Raw genomic sequence first — 18,237 nt, 5'->3', positions numbered from 1 at the left:
AGTATGAAGCTTTTATTCGAGGTTACTTTCATGAGTACATAACACTTTGTGGTATTCATGGCAATCGCAGAAGAATCATGCATAGGACTGTTCTGTTATTCATTTATTAAAAAGTACCCTACGTGCCTCACGGTAGCATTGTGTAAGGGGTTTGATACCATGTAACAACAAATTGCATCAGCACCAAAAACAAAGGCAGTACGCAAAAATAAAAACATTGAAACAACGCATAGTTCAGTAAAAGGTGTCTAAGGGCAAAACTAGTCTAAATTATGTGGAATAAATAGGCAGTTTGAAACACGAAAAATGCAACAGTGTGTTGGACAGATAGAATGCAAGTACAGTGCAACATTACCTAGTTCACTTGTGCTAGTTTGGGTAATGAAGAAGGCCTAAACCAATATTTTACCTTTGCTGACGAAATATAGCAAAAAAGGAAAAATGGGATACATGAATCGCATGAGCAAATGGACAAGCAAGCATTAGGCTATAACAGTGAAGTGAAATGGTTGACGAGAAACTCGCCAAAGTTGATGTGACTACGCGGCAGGGTGATGCTGTGTGGATGTTTGTTCCACATAAGTATGACACGCGAGGGTGACGAGTGATCAAAGGCCTTATCGATGTCGTAGGCGCTGGTGTAGCTTAAATAGCGCCAATATTACACTTAACAATAAACCAGTTTCTGCAAGCATCATTTTTATATTGGCATCAGTGAATGGTCTCAAAGAGACTAGTGGCATTCTAAATAGGAAAATATTTTGTTTCATGACTTGCATGTTCAGCTAAAAGCAAACAAAACTTGCGCGTTTATTTTGAGTGATGTTACATAGAGGCATACAGCCTGTTTCATTATTTGACTAAGAGTATGCTACAAAATAAATGGAGCTTGACGTGGCCTGTGAAAGGTATTTTAGAAAGCTTAAGATGAGTTCCAGCTTTATGCGGCTCTGTAGCAAGACTCTGCTCAGCACAAAACTGAATATGTCAGTGTGATGCAAGAAGACTGATTGAAAAACATTTTATAAAAGTTTTCAGTCACAGCAAGTTTAGCCAATTGTCAATAATAATGCTTTGGTCCCACCACAACAAACATCTGTTTCTGCCTTGGCAGTCGTGGTCCAAGTTATGTTTTCTAAATCCTTCAGCTCGGGCCAATTTGATCTTTTCAATTTCAAATAAGGCCTGCTTGAGGAAACATTACTAGTGCTCTTGCACGGCCTAATTAACTTCTTTGATCAAAGCAGCCTAATGCTGCCGAGGAGGCAACAAACTTCATGACTATGTTCAACCAATGTCTATCATTGCGATAGAAAAAGGCTTGTCTATTATAAGAAAACTTTTACCACTTAAAATAGCTCTCTCGACGTGCACCCTTGTTGAAGCAATGTGCCTGGTTTTGTAAACTGATTTTACAGGCAACTTTTTCTGGTGGTACTCATGGAATGGAGGCCGATGACCCGTATTACCTGGAGGCAAGTAAGCAATTGCGAAACATTATTCAGCCGTTATTGCATCACCTGGTTTAAGCTTGTCAAGAAGAGCACTGCTTTCAAGAATTGCTTTATCGTTGCTAGAGCCTCCTCAGAGGGGAAAGACGCCTTTGATGTATCCATCTGTTTTACAGCCAATAGGCAATCTATAGGGGGTTGTAATGCTTGTAAGATAAGGTTCGGCGCAGTGCATTCACTGCTGAAGCCTTCTTTATTCACACCTCTGTGGCATATAAAACAAGTCAGGTGTCGGAAAAATAAAAGAAAGACTCCGTAGGAGGTGTCTTACATAATCTTGAGTTGGAAAGCCTGTCAAGTGGCGAAGTTCTTACTTTAAGAAGTTAATTCATGTGGCAAAACTTGACTTTCTAACGCATGAAAATTCCAGGCCAGTTCTCGCACTTGCGTATCTGTCTTAGGCTGCACTAACGCCATAAAAAACTTCGTAGCCAGAGCAATAGTTTTCTCTGTCCACGAGAATCATTATGTTGTTTCTCTGAGACCCCTTACAGTTTTTCACTGGCGCGTGGTGCAAGGTGTTCATACAAAGTGTGCAACTCTTAAACGTTTGGAAATACGGCTTAGTATATGCAGTTTTATGGGGTGTCAAACATATTGGAGGTGAGAAGCCTTGACATGTAGGCGTCTAGCTTCACCTCCAGATGACATATGATTCTTGTGTTGCATTTGCAACATGACATTTAACTTCTGTGAATTACCTATTATTCTCTCCATGTCTACAATCTTTTTCGCAGCACAAGATTGCCAGTGGCAATTAAGCGAGATATGCTCCTATTACCAGCAAGCATAAATAAGCAACCAGAGCACCCTTTTCAAGAACGTACCATATACTGATTAGAAAGAAGCTCTACAATAAGTCTCAAGTTTTAAAGAAAGAGTTTCTAGTCCAGTAGCAGTCAAGATGCAACAAGCGCCTTCAGCATTTGTGTTATATTACGGGGATAATGCAGAAAAAAGCTTTTCACTGCGCTAAAGGCATGCACGCTCAGAATTTCAGGATTGCTGCAGCTTCGATGACTCCTGGCTTGCTGCGTAATTTTCGGGTTGCTCCATCGAGTCCTAATTTGCTGCATCATACTCTGTTGCACCTGTGTCTTCGTCTGTTTCTTTTCTAATAATGCAATATCTTACATTGAGAAGCGGCAATAGCACTTTGTCCTAGAGCTGCCTGATACCTGATTGATTTTATAAGTGTGTTGTTGCAGAAACAGGTCATGTGCAAAAAACAGTTGCAACATTTGCATTATGGGAAAGCGAAAAAACTGAGAAAGAATAAAGCTGCAAAGTACACGCAAACTCGCTATTTCAGCTCGCTGTACTCCACCGAGTTCTCATCTACTGCGTATTGTTGGAAGGACGTCCGTCCGCGTTGGCATTCTCTGAAAGCAACACAACTGCTCACATTCGGTATCTGACAAAACCTTCTTGAGGGGACTGCATGGCAGCTAATCGCCTTACGTGAGGGAGTCTGACCTACTGAAACGTTCCGTATGAAATCTTACGGAAAATATATGGGCTCCGTAACATTTCCTTATGTTACATACGGAAAAAATATGGAGTTTTATGGAAATATACGGAAGTTGTATGGCATTTACGTAAAGCTTCTTATGGAGTATAAGGAAAGATAAGGAAATTGTATGGCGTATACGGAAAGCTTTTTATGGAGTATACGGAAAGATAAGGAAAATGTATGGCATATATGGAAAGCTTTTTATGGAGTATATAGAAGGATAAGGAAAGATAAGGAAACTTATGGAGCATACGGAGAGTTCATGATGGAAGGATAAGGAAAGTGTATGGAGTGTACAGAAGCTTTCATAAGGAAAATGCAGAATGTAAGGTCTTACGGAAATATACAGATTTTGTAAGATGCTTACGAAAATGTGCAATAGTGTATGAAAGGCATGTGGATTGTTGCAAAAATGTGGAAACTCTACAGTTGTTGTCACATTTTAAGCAAGAAATCCGAGCTCTATAAAGTTATAAATGAATGCACAGTGACATATATAGTACAAAAGAATAACGCAGCCTAGTCTGTGTTGTCAGTCACCGCTGTTCGCCCTTTTCCAGAATGAATAACACTTCTGCAGATGACCAGGTGCTAAAGTCTGTCACACGCAAAATGTGTCATTCACAAGGAATGACAATAACTGTCATTTTACTTGCGTGCTGTCACACGAAAACAAATCAAGCAAAAAAAGCATAACTTCAAGGGCTCGTTTTTTGGTAGAAACAATAATAATGAGAACTAAATTCAATGTGAATGAACTTGTCAATATTAATGAAACTGTTCTCATTAACATTGGCAAAGAGAAATGTCATTTTAAAATATCGGCCATGAGCTTAGCTCTCCTGAGCACCAACAAAAGAAATGAAAATCTATGAAAACTAATTGCATGTAGCCTAAAAATAATTTTTTATTGATAGTATGTGCTCCTACAATATAAATACAGCGATACACAACTTGCCACAGCTTCACGACAGAAACGAGGTAGGGGCAGAAGAAGTGGTCAGAAAAATAATTAAGTATGAGAGCACAACTGATCTGTACAAACACATAATGGTGCTTATCACTGATGCACGGATGGTCGTGTATAGAGCTGGGTCGTTTTGAGATTGTCAAAAGCATTGTTTCAGACCACCATGCAGATTACGCTTCAATAGTAGTGCTACATAAGACACAACTTATGGGCCAGCTTTAATTAATAAGAAGATGATAGGTTAAACAAACGCTTTAAAATATATCATATCATGGCTGCATGGACGCATACAAGCTATGTAAAGCGCAATAAAGTGAGGACGCACGAACTTCTCTTGATGCTTCAGTTCTACATAGATGCTTCAACTGTGCTGCAAGGAAATTTAACCAATGTCTGTGTGTGCAACATTGTCCATTTTAAACTATCTATATGTATACAGAAAATTCCTACTGCGAGTTAAGCTACGTAGCACTCCATAACTCTTCCTTTTATTAAGGGCAATTTTTCAAACAATCAACATTATTCATTTTCTGTCTGATGACTTCGTGCCCGCAATTCTTGGTTTGGCTCGATCACAATAGTGCAGCCCTTATTTTGGAGGAATCAAAAACATCAACCAAAATATATTTTGGAACTGCTTCTCGGTGATATTGCCTTCCCTCAACTGCCACAGCTTGAGATGAGTCATATAGCAAGTCTCGCGCATACCTAGGGCCTACCCTTGAAGAAACTGATCCGGCTGTGAAATGCTCAATTTTTCTCAAATAAATTTTTTGGTTTGAGTTTTCTCACTTCTCGAGTCCCTTCACAATTAATCAGACCCATTGTTCCCCTTAGTCCTTAATTTTGTTATATTATGAAATAAATAAAAAAATTAATAATGAAAATAAAAATCATAATAACTGTTGCGCAAAAAACACAATCCCACATACGTACTTGAACGCAATATTGCTTTTATTTTGTTTTAGAACCTAAGGCATTAGAAAAGATAGCAGTACAATAAAAATGTTGAAAAAAAAAACAAAAAAAATTGAACTTGGCGGGACTCGAACCTGCGCCACTTAGTTGTGCTCGCGTACGTGAACTGAGAGCGTTAGCTTGCTAAGCTATTAGCGCTGAAGGTAGCTTGGTATTTAAGTTATGTATATAAATTTGCTTTTTACACGCTATGTGTTGGTATATTTATATACGATATGCGATCGTATCTATTGTTGTGTGCATATGTTTTGGAATTGTATATACGTCACATGCTTTTCGCATGTCTTTCAACTATAGATTGCTGCACCGCCGCGGATGAAAACAAGTATTTTTACACCCACACACAAGCTTGAGCAGTTGAAGGTTGTTTCCCGGGGCTCTCTTGCGATTGAGTCGGCCACCACAGGGAATTAGAGTGATACGCCATTAATCCCTGCATCTAGCTGTATTCCACTTAGTAGCTCTATCGCTTGATGACAAATCGAGCGCGGGGCGCGACGCTATTGCGCACGACCATGCCTCGCGTAGCGGCGATGTCAGCTGATTGCGCCGGCCGGCTTGCTTCGATTTGCTTCAGAGCAAAGAAATGTCATACCTTGAAAGATTGCGTACTGCACTATGTCAAAATGTTACTGCTTTGTAGCCATCCTACGATTCATTGAGAATTGATAACTCTGATATCACTACTGTAGAGCTTTGCGTCGGCGACACGCACCGAACGTGAAACCGCACTACGTCTGTCGTAGAAGCAGTAGGAGGCTGTCGTCTGCTAGAACAAAAACAAAACAAAGACCTGCGAAAATATTCATAAGTTGTAACTTGTATTTGAATAACCGTTTATCACTTTTAAAGTTATTTTGCCAGATAACATACATTTTTTTTCAGTTTATAGCAGCGACAGGTGTTTTTTTAATTTTTCTCACACAGCTATACAAGTCAAATCCATTCACAACTAAAGCCACATGTTGTTTGTCTTCTTTGTTTCTGTGAGCATGCCGTTTCGGTGCGTGTCTCATGTGTTCGCGCTGCTACACACGAGAGCACGAAATGTTAAATTTACGCAAGGAAGCGCCGTTCCTCGTTCGTGCGATGTGCTAAGATTGCGCCCTATTCCCGCGGTTGTCCGAGTGCGGATCAAGTGCGAGTCGTCCAAGGAATCGGCGGGTTGGGCGGGCGCTCGAAGGACTCCGAGGTGACGGCTGACGCCTGTGGTCGCTTCCCTCAGGACAGTGTGAAAGAAACTAAAGGTAAGGGGGACACTTTTTTATGTAGACCAAGTATGCCACTCAGTCCAAGTGTGTGTTGCTGCACTCGAACCAGGCGTCGCGAAACGGCAACCTTACGCGCCTTTGCGAGTGCGGTTGCCGATTCGCTTTGACAACGCAAACGCCAGCAGAGCCATGGCGCATCAGCGGGGCCTTACTGGAGCTAATTCGAGACAACTGCGGCAACGTGCATGTGTATGGTGATCGATTTTTTCATATGTGCAATGTAGTGAGGAAGACGCACACGGCGCTTGCTACGTTGTTGATTAAACGAAGCCTGCAGTGCCATTTCATGCAAAGCAGCATTTTGTTTACGTTCGCGGGCGATACAATTTGTAACTTGGCTCGATTCACCTAGCCAACCGCCTGAGTGGGTTGATTAGCATACGTTCACGGTAGAGCGTTATTATGCCCCTAAACAGTGGCGTATGCTTGTTGAAAGATATAATGTGTGTGCCTAGTGTAGAGAGAGAGAGAGAGGTGTTCGTGCAATCTGCATGTGTACCTGCAAGATGCCTTTGCTTGTAACTAATAATGTACCGGCCAGCACCTACATTGTACGCCTGGCTTTGAAGAAAACTTGCATGCACAATGTGAGATTTTGTAATCTGCCAGAGTTGCTTTTTATAAAATAATACACTGCCAGCATGTTCAAAATTTGTTTCGCTGCTGTGTGGCAGGGGTGCGGTTATCACGCTGTTGTGTAGTTGCTGATGCAAGCACTTATAGTTGTGATGCGTTAATATTTCTCATCTAACTCATCAGGTGTTTGGCTGTTTCAGCACAAACAAGGCAAAGAGAGAAGGAAGACGGGTAATGACAGGACCAGTGCCGACTTTTGTTTGCAGGAGAATACCCATCTTGGTGTATTTATTGTGACAGCCTTTCTGTGTTGCTTTTTTGCCCAATTTATGCAACAAAGTTGTCAGCAATATGAGAGAGAACACTGAAATTAGCTTTTAAAGATCATGGTGACTAAATGCCTAGTAACTCACAGCACAAAGTAACAACAAAAGACATCAGTATGATCAATGTGGATGAGTACAGTCTTGCATCTAAAAAATATATTGTGCAAAATGTTGCCTAAGTAAGAAACCTCTCTATGTTTGCAAATAGTGTGACGTCACTTCGAGCACCGTGCCAGCCATTCCCTCCCTCTGTTCAAGGGCTGGTTGGCAAGGAAGTTGTTTGTGACGTTCCTGATAGACCACCGAGATGTATGCGATTCTAAACCTGTAGCCTAATATATACGTAATCTTTTGTGCAGTTACATCGCTGCATCTGACACCTACAACTTGTTTGCATATTTACATTGCTCCCTTAGGACCTAACACACAAACTTGTTGTTTGCATTGTCACTTCATGAATATCGAGCGGTAAAGGTACTGAGTATATGTGAAACAAGAATCTCTGCTTATTACATGAAGAAATATGAGGCCTGCGATAAAACGAGTTATACCTTTATTGAGCTTGCGTACTCGTCGGGGCGATTCATACATGCAGCTTCAGCAAATGGTATCTTCCAGCCCGGTGACCTTGCAATTTTTTTCTGCACACGGCGCAAACACCGAGATGTACCCACTCGCAGATGGTCACGTCAAGTGCATATTTACCTTGAATAAAATGTCGAATCAAGTTTTTTCATCGACCGGTCCCTGCCATGAGTGCTAGTCTTCGTAAACAAGACACATTGTTATTGACACTGCACACACCACACTCAGTATTCTCAGTTGAACCGATATTCTCAATACCTTTCAATGCACACTACATGCCGCAATCAACAGTGCACATTTTTGAAGACAATGCCACTGTTGCTCGCACAGGCCACCACGTATGTTCACTTCTTCAAGATAAACAGACAGCGTGGCAAATATTTTACCACACAGTTTATCACACAGCTGGATGTTTGCTGACACATACTACAGCTAATGTCGACATTGTAACGCGAAGTGTAAGCTTTGAAAAATTAAAACTTGCCCCAAACACCGCACGACTGTACCGGGCTGAGCCACCAGCGGGAGTGTTTTTCCAGCCACACCTTTTACATGTGCCAGTGACATCATGCTGTGACGTACCTCGGTAGGGGCCTATCGCTGCATACTTTATGTGAATGAGGGTCCTGTTAGTGAAAGCAGGCATTGTTGATTTCGTAACTTGTTCATGCCCAACTGGACCTTCATTTGCACAAGTTTCTGACTGATATTCAGGCGAACTTTTGTGTAATAAATTATACAGTTGGCAGTCTGTGCTTGCCCCATACTGTTGTTACTGGTGTTTCTTGTTGTTACTTTGCACTGCTCATTACTACTCACCTACATAAACTAGCCTATCTTGCCGCTGTTTTGGACAAGATGCAGCAGGCAAGTGCGATAGTGTTCATAACTCTAAATTCTCGAGCAAAATTGATCGTTTCATATTCAGTTAGTTGCATTCATATCAGTACATTATAAGAAATCATTGATTAAACATGAATCCTTGTTCTTTCGAATAATGCTCACAACTTTTATATCAAATTGAATGGTGTTTATAAAAAAACATGGGTTTTAGCTGAAATTCATGCTGTTTTCTAGAACAGCTGACAAAACGCTACTGCATGCTTACTTGCCATGAATTGGACTGTGTTCTAAATACATTGCAATTCTTCACCGGACTGCCAGCACACTTCACATTGGGGGAACAATTATTAACCATGGATTGATTAATTAAGAATGGAAAGAGAGAAGTGGCAGGCCGGGATACTTGATATTGGCATCCGTTTTGCTACCCAGCGCATTATCATGCAAACTTCCTATAGAGTGGTTATGCGTCTTGCATGTGTGTCTTTAAACCAAGAACTTTGGGTAGAACTATATTTATCTTACAAATGGTTGCAGGACTGTGGAGGCTGTAGGGCTGCTTAGGAATGGTGGAATCCCTGGACATGTGTTTAACCTTGCTGCATCAGCTCCTTGGTGTTTTAACGGCATCTTTACAGATGTGTTGGGTGAGTAAAGCAAGCAGGTTTCAACACAAGGAAAAGTATAATATGGCAGCACCTCTTGTGCGTGCCTTACATCCCAAGTATATCAAATATTTATCTTGCCTTGTGGCCTGTAATTTTTAAAGAGACACTTCTTTTTGCTTTATATTTGAGTCTTGATGCTTCGACAGCAATGTATTTGTGTTTGACAGCAAGTGTTCTTGAACAAATAACTGATCTCAATAATGACAAAACACCCTTCATACTTGGTCCTTAGCATAAGCTAGCACTTATCTGTAGCAGATTCAATTATTCATTTTTTGCTGGGATGATAATGGGCAAGTAGCAAAGGCAAGTTCAGATTGGAGTGGTCGGTGACGTCTGTTTAGGCTCTGCCATATTGCTTTGCAACCAGAGTTACTTGTGGCCACATATACAATGAAGCCACATGACGTGCATTCTAAATGAGATTACCATATCACATTTCACTTCATCTTAGTATGTGCCAAACAAATGCAGATATCATTAGCTTGCCACTATAAAGGGGTCCTAAACCAACACAAGGTTGAAATTTAGTCGTGGTGTTGCAGCTGTGTATGACTCTACAATGGATACATAGCCGTGATAATTTGTCTATATGTGGTCGCAATAGTAATGTTAAACACATTGTACGATACAAAAGAGGTCCTCGCTTATTTCGCTTTTTTTCGCTATGCTTCTTTCTTGTCTCTTCTTGCCATGCGCTCCTCCTCACTGTACAAGGAGCAAGAGCAGTGGGCATACAAACACGTATTTAAAAAAAAATGTTGTAAGTTGAGCACTGAGAAGCTGAACACTTCCAAAAGGCTCAAAGAGGTAAAGGTATTACTTCTTGCTACTTTTTGGGCACCCATAGCTAGTTGTGCTGCTGCAGTTAAAAAATAAGTGAAATGTTAAAAATTAATTGGAGATGGTTTGGCACCCATAATTGCAGTTACATACAGAACTAGGTTTTAATGCGTAAGCAAAATCTGTTTACTCTAAATCAATCCTAATGATATCTGCAATTCAGGAAATATTCACAGAAAAGCTCAGGAAAAGGCTAAGTGGTTGCCCCTTGAATGTGAAGGAGATACCCTTCTTCTAAAAGGTCAATAGACAGTCTAGTAGTCTCGATATTACATGCACTATAAAATATTCTGGTGTGGTGCTTTTCATGCATGTTATAATGAGAGGGGTTTTGAATAGAACTGTTGTCACTTTGCCCTGCATTGCTGAAATTGTTCACATAGTTATAATACATGAATCACTTTATGCCTTTTGATTTTATGCAAATGGTTTGCTTACCCAGTCGGTTTAACTTGATTTGGATAAAATCATAAATGCTCTAAAATTTTTTTTACTATACAGCAGGTTTATTTTTAAAATACGCGACCATTGATGTGAACGCAGTTGGTGGCGTGCTTGATTAATCTTTCACTATCACCACTCCAACTACACCTGCTACAGTGCATAGTGTGACAAAAGTAATGGTACATAACATCACTGGCAGCATACACTTTTATGTCTCAAAATAGGTTAAAAAGCCTGGTAAAAATGTGTGTACGTTTTTTTTTCGCTCCAACTAAATATTCGGGTCTACTCAAAGTAGCTTCCACTCTTTTAAGTTCCTCAAACTTTTAGGTGTTCAAAAGAAGTATCAATGCCATATACTTTCTTTGTCAGCCTACTCACCACTCTAATAATGAGAATTACCCGACAACATTACTCAGGAAAATATAGGGATGTTATAAAAAGTAATGTCAATTCAATTGTCAAAAAATGTCAACCCATTAGTAACTTGCCGCCAAGTTACGTTTTCGTTCACTTTTCTTTTCACAATTTTGTAAAAGTTATTTTTGATAACATCACCTATAGTTTGCTTGGCGTCATTGTCTGCTAGTTCTCATTATAATGTGTTTAACAAAGACAACAAACCCTTAAATTTATAGTTCTTTCCTTTACTCATGAATCTGAAACAGTGAATCTCAGTAATCTTAGCGGTGTGTGACTTGTTTTTTTTTTGATCAGTTGTGCATGTATTCAAGTACACGCATTTAGGTGGGAGGGCGAACTATTGCCTCCTCCTGTGACTAGCAGATTTTCTGAGAACGGACAGATGCATAATGCTGCCAAAGAAGTATAGGGATATTGGAAGTAATCGTAACGTAATTGCAATCATAATGTAATTGCCAGTAGGCAAAAAAAAAGGTGTCCCACACTCGCCATAATTGTAACAGGCAGCGCTGACTGACTCTTCAATGTATAAATGCACATATATACCGTACAAAATGGAAGAGGGATAGCCGCCATGGTAGCTCAGTTGATAGAGCATCGGACATGTTATTCGAAGTTCGCAGGCTCGGTCCCTGTACAGGGCAGGTTATCTTTTTTTTCCTGCCCCGCCACGGTGGTCTAGTGGCTAAGGTACTCGGCTGCTGACCCGCAGGTCGTGGGTTCGAATCCCGGCTGTGGCGGCTGCATTTCCGATGGAGGCGGAAATGTTGTAGGCCCGTGTACTCAGATTTGGGTGCACGTTAAAGAACCCCAGGTGGTCAAAATTTCCGGAGCCCTCCACTACGGCGTCTCTCATAATCATATGGTGGTTTTGGGACGTTAAACCCCACAAATCAATCAATATCTTTTTTTCCTTCTACTTTTCTTTCTTCACAATTACAACACTTCTATTCTTCTTGAAGATTTTCTGGTGTAAAAAAGGTACCTTATAATCTGAAGAGGCAAACAGAATGTGCCAGTGTACGAGTTAGCTCTTGTAGTGGTTACAAGTAAGATATGTTTTGAAGAATAAATCATTCTGCCACTTGCCTTAAGAATGGCTACAGGACATGGCGCTGGATGCACTTTGTTATTTCTGAATCAAGCCACCTTGTATTCTATTTTTATAAATTACATGGGATACACATGACGGTATCACACACTTTAACGCCACAAAGATTATACAGTGAACAATGTTATAAATGCGAAATTGCATAAGGATAAGGTGAAAACTGCACCCTCAACGAGAATGTACAGAAAGCACAGGGTGCAGGCGTCATTCCTTCTGCCTGTGCTTTTCAAGTGCGAGCTGTTTTCACCTCGTTCTGACCAACTAACTAGATTGAGATGTGTTGTTATAGTGCAAGAAGATGCTCCACGGAAAACTAGGTTTGTCTCAAAGTCTGTGTGTGTCTTTCAATCTATATGGTGCCCGGTTCAAGAGTTCATGCAGACCAGATCGTGTAAAACAAGACCGTGTAAAATGGACCGTGTAAATAAAATAAAATGGACCATGTAAATAAACAGGATCGTGTAAAATGTCGTTTTCGTGTGCAACTGTAGTTGTGGTTGTGCTGAATGACCTTTCTTTATATACACTACATAAAAAACTTGCTTCTTTAGAGTCGAGTGCATCTTCGGATCGATTGTAAATGTTTGCATATGCGAGGCCTTAAGTTTTATAAGAAATTCCTCAGTGTGCCACGAGGAAATGTGTGTTCAGCGAAAATTTGTATCTCATTATATACAACTCTTAAAGCCTCGTCTACAACTTTATGCAGGTTGACCTTGAGCAGAAAACGAGGAGCGGCAGCAGCCCCCAGAAAAGAGCAAGCACCCTCCAAGCTCCCGAAGCTCTCTTCGACAGGAACAGCAAGGTCACTGTGTGGCATTGAAAACCATTGCAAGGAGTGCCTTATCAGTACACTGTGCTGCTCTTTCATCGCAGAAGACGAAGTTGACCACTCCAGAGGAACTTCACGCTGTGTATTGTGAGTGCTTCAGTGGTTTTGTTTTTGTCCAGCCAGCAGTTAAGAAATCATGTGTCAGATTCAGCCAGGATGGCTAGAGGGAGTCAAGCAGGCATGTTTGGACATTTGTCTAGCCAAGTAGTGCCAATTTTCGCACTGGTCCTGTTGGAGTTACTGTCAGAATCACAGAAGCTACATCCCCTCTCTAAATGTACAGATGTGTCGGGGAAGATTAGCTGCATTAGGTTTTTCTATACCTGATAGCTGTCAACATTCTTCATTATACAGGAGTTTTGTTCCTCACTTATGGGTGTAAAGCCCTCTACAGAAAAAATGCAACACGTCTACTTCCAGAAGACTCCAAGGCCCTACTTGTAGGTTTTTTTGGCTTGTATCATAAGCACCTCGTTTGGGGTACATGAACATTTTATAAACATGTACAGCGAAAATTTTGGGTGGCTGGTCGTTTTGTCGTTATCTTGTTCCTCGCAGTATTCTTAAGCATGTTGTGCATTACGTTGTCAATCTGGTTCATGTGCATAGAAGACATTACGAAGTTTCAGGCTACAGTATAAAAAGCCTGGAAGCAAGCTATCAATAATTTTTTAACAGAGTTGCTTAATCTGATACATGATACATCACTAAACTTTCGTGCGTATTCATCAATGTAAGCTCGTCTTAGTGTTATCCAAAATGAAGATGTGAGTCGACAGATGGAAACATCTAGTGGGGTAATCAGGGTGAACAGTAGAAGTGCTTCAGACAGGCTGGCCGATGTTGCGATAGGAGGACCTATTTTTAGAAGTCACCTTGTCATCCTTGGCGTGTAGTCTAAATGGGGTCAGTAATGACATCACCTATTCGTGTAGGCGTGTGTGCCTGTTGGAAATGTTTATCTGAAAAAAAAAACCTATAACGCAGAAGAGTGCAGCCCTTGCTTCTTTTCAAGTTAGGTTGCGCTGATACAAAGTGTTCTCCTGTTGGAGGTTGGGGGTAAGGGAAGCAAAAAAAAGATAAATGATAGAAAAGAAGAAAAAAGAAGAAAGAAAAGGGGAATGCAAAGTAAAAGTAGTGCTATACTGCTCCTACTTTGCATCCCCCTCTTTTTTCTTTTTTTTCCTTGTTTTATTTTTTCACCTTTTTTGTTACATTTGCATTGTCCCATCTAGTGCATGAATCAATGACACATGGCTTTGCTATAGCAAGGATGCCTATGTGGTGTTGGATTGAACAGTGCATTGTACTTCATTTAGTTAATTACAGACTGATCAGTCTTGCAATAAGTGCTTCCTGTCTATCACCACACATGTTCAATTGAAAAGTTTGTGCTTGGCTCTTAGTATGCTGGTATATAGCTTGTGTCTTGGACTACTCAAAATGAATGTTATTTTGCTGCTGTTTATGGTAATGAATTTATCCAACATGAAAATATCTTGCCTTGTGAACTTTGTCGGACCTGCCTTTCTTTTTCTTTCCTATGCAGGCATTGTATGTGAGGGAGGCAGTAACAGAGAGGTGATAGCTTGAGCTTCGGAAGAATAAATGCTGGCAGTGAGGCAATTACGCATCAAACATCCCAGCCATTTTGCCAACCGTCCTAAATGTGTTTTGAAAAAAAAATATTGTGCTCGTTTACTGTATTTTTCTGAAAACAGCAAAATGCTAAAGTATATCGCAGAGAACAAAATATTAGGCCACGTTGGTGCCTTCTGGACTTCCCAGGATGTCGTCTGGGTGTTGTTTGTAAAAAGTAAAGTGTTTCAAAAATACTGCTTCTTCTACACCAAATTCGGTCTTGGTATTAAGTAAAGGAGCTTGTGTGTAGTGCATGAAGCTCAGTAATATTAGTGCAATTTTTTCGCCACATCAAAAGCAAGGAAGCAGTTCTCTTTATATGGCAAGTTATATGATTACACTTTGTCTTAAAGTAGAAATGAATTTTTGAAGTTTTCTTATGATGGCGGTTTTCTGCATTTGATGTACGACAGCTTCCGTTCCGAAATTCCCCATGGCCCTCAATAGGAGACTTCAAAAATCATTTTTCTCATTTAAACAAACTTTGTAATGATAACACTTGCCATGTAACAAGAACTGTTTATTTGCTTTCAACTTACATATAAAAGTAATTTTCAATTAGACAAACACACAGCTCAAATTGCATCTCAATGTGGACAAAAACAATTATATAGTAATATTTGTAATCTGGACCTAACATTATTTTTTTTCGTAAAATAGAACTTCTGTGCAGTGTGTATTTGTGGCTCAAATATTCATACAAAATGCAGTATTGCCATACAAGAAATGCAAACGATAAACAGTTTGGCGGAATTCTTCAAAGCCTATGTAGCAGAAAAATTGCACTAATGTTACTTGACTTCAAATACTTTAAGAAGCATCTTTACTTAATATGTAGATCAAATTTGATGTGGCAAGAAAAAGCGGTACTTTGAAATTTTTCTCACAAATAACACCCGCACGACATTCTGCGAAATTCTGAAGGTACCCACGTGACCACTACTCTTTTCTCTTCAAAACATTTCTGCAAATAACTATTTTCAGAAGAGTAAATTACCATCATTTTTTAAACTATACATCTGTGATGGTCGCCAGGCAGCATGGTTTGTATGTTTGGTGTAGAATAGCAAGTGCAAAAAACAACAAATGGCTGAGCATCCTTTGACGCTCGGGCAATTTCGAAAGCATTCGTTTGTTAGCAGCAATTCAGTTAAGCCCTTGTCTTTATGCTTAGGCCCAGAAACAAAACACAAGTAACTAAAGTAGTCCTAAGAGTCATGTAGTTTCACTGTTCCATGGCTTGTGGAGCCTAATTTAGTGCAAGCTTCACCATTTTTTTTAAATTCAGATTCAACCAACAGGTTTTGGAGGCACAGTGCATTTTCAGCTAACTTGTTTCACACCAGTTACTTAGATAAAAAGCGGAAAGTAGAGGTAAAAATAGCATTTTAAAGGCATTGTAGGTAAAAACAAAAAGGACTGCTTTCTTTTTTGTGTGGTGCTTTGCCTGAACGCTGTGCTTTTTGTGGTATAGTTCATTGTCTAGTGAACATAGGCCTTAAAAACTAACATTAGCCATGTTGAGGTCGATTTCTTGGTTATAGTCATAGGAGACATATAAATAATTATGACTTCAAACTTGATTGTTCTTTTGAAGATTTTTTTCTTGCATAATGATATTTGAGAGTCTTAGTCAATTTTGTTATAAGAAAACGTGATGTCATAATAGGGTCACTTTTTGTAGAGTCGTTCAGTTCTACCTTACCTTTTACATTCCTAATAGAACAGTTATTTTCAATATTGGTATATAAAATGGAATGAGCATGCTGTAAGTAGTAAGGTGTAAGCACTTACAGATAGCACATACACCCAACTTTTCTGTTGGCAGTTTATTTCTGTTATTCTTGATTTATATGTGGGGTTTCACGTTGAAAACCACTATATGATTATGAGAGACGCCGTAGTAGAGGGCACTGGAAACTTCGACCACTTGGGGTTCTTTAACGTACACCCAAATCTGAGCACACGTGCCTACAGCATTTCTGCCTCCATCGGAAATGGAGCCGGGGTTTGATACCGCGACATGCGGGTCAGCAGCCGAATTACTGTTACTCTTGCTCCCCTATATGTGTGCAGTTCGGTTATAGTTATCTGGCTTGCACAGATTTTTAATGGCACCTGCCTGGTCCTGCTTGCTTTCATGGTGATTTTAACCTTCATAAGTTGCTTAGGTTTAACTCTCAAAATTGTTCAAGATGCCAATTTTGTGCACAAACTGTATAGTATAAAGGCAGCAGATGTACATGCACACACTATTAAATGAACACTGAGAGCTTTCACTTGCAGTTCCTAAAGTTTTGCTGTGCAGGAAGCGTTTAAATCATAATTTCATAAGGACATAATAATCGATTATCTCTACCATTGAAAATCGTGACAACCTAGTTATTTTCACTGTGATAAGCATGCTGTTTTTTTGATGTGGCAGAACTAATTTATACACTCATTCCTTCTATTATTCACATATGCATAACATGAAGGATTGTGTGCCTTAAATTTTCAGTTTCATTCTGTGTGTTATATTTCTTGTGCATGTAAACTATTGTGCTAACATGTGTCTCTGACATTATTTGTGCCAAATATTTTCATTTCCAGGTGCCTATAAAGGACACATAAGTTCTATCGCAGTGACCTTCGAAATTTACAGTGGTGCCGGAGCCTCAAGCAGCATTTCGCCGATCTCCACAAGGCATTCATGAGATAAACACAGCGCCACACTTTCACAGTGCTATGATTATTATTTATGTTTAAACATTTTGTTCTAAAATTGCTGTTACATTGTGCCACCATCCTGTGGCTTAGGTGGAGCTCGTGAAATTGCGGTGCAGTCACCTCATTTGTGTACGATCAAACTGCAATGTCACTATTCACAGCTGGAGCATACAGACAAATAAAAAAACATATTGATTGTAGCAGGGCTGATGTGTATATTAACGCTTCTCTATTGATAATAATAACTTTATAAGTTCTTTAAGTCTTGCATAGAACACTGCATTAATGTGTTGAAATGTAACCACCATTTATGATCGCTAGCATGTTAATTTAGTAGTTTTGTGATGTATTTTATTTAAAAGGTAATTTTGCTTCTGCATCACTACAATTAGTAAGATGCCGATGATTCAATCCCTCATCATGCACATTTAAGAAATATTGTGATTTTTACACATTATTGCATGTACTCAAGATGTGGACTTCTATTCAATTTACACATTATATTGCTTTGCACTAGATTCAGACGTAACATGCACACATTTCAGTAATTTCCGCATGATACGTCTTTCCATAAGATGCGGAGTCCGCATCATACGTCTTATGCGGAGCCCGCATCATACGTCTTATGCGGAGTCCGCATCATACGTCTTCCATATTCCAATAATTCCGTATGTGAGGTCTCCGCAGCTTACGGAACGTTTCAGTAGGGATGGGCAGAGTCAGGCCAGGTGAAATCGGAGCATTCACATTCTGCAACTGCTAAAGAAGCTGAAAACATCATTACAGTCTGCAAAGTGCATGCAAGCTCACCATTAGAAGACTCGTGCACTCTGGCGAGTCATTACGTGTAGCTGAATGTGCTGCCTTGTCAAGCTCTCCCAATGACACATGGATTACACAACAGTCAGTTGCTCCACATAAGCAACCAGGGTGAGATATGCATAACAGCCCTATATTCTGTGTGCCAAAAATACTAACAGTCTGTGGTGTAGC

The 18,237-nt window shown here is 40.0% G+C and overlaps 1 long non-coding RNA gene across 1 annotated transcript; it reads left to right on the top strand.

Annotated features, from left to right (window-relative positions):
• Positions 1 to 5,950: 5,950 nt before the first annotated feature.
• LOC142770294 (uncharacterized) lies at positions 5,951 to 17,444 on the top strand. The gene is made up of 4 exons (XR_012885844.1): positions 5,951 to 6,219; positions 9,111 to 9,220; positions 12,772 to 12,981; positions 17,128 to 17,444. It is a non-coding gene; the product is annotated as an uncharacterized LOC142770294 (long non-coding RNA).
• Positions 17,445 to 18,237: the final 793 nt, after the last annotated feature.

Source organism: Rhipicephalus microplus, chromosome 1, assembly GCF_043290135.1.
Source record: "Rhipicephalus microplus isolate Deutch F79 chromosome 1, USDA_Rmic, whole genome shotgun sequence".
Classification (NCBI taxonomy): Eukaryota; Metazoa; Arthropoda; class Arachnida; order Ixodida; family Ixodidae; genus Rhipicephalus; species Rhipicephalus microplus.
This window is presented reverse-complemented; position numbering and strand designations above follow the sequence as displayed.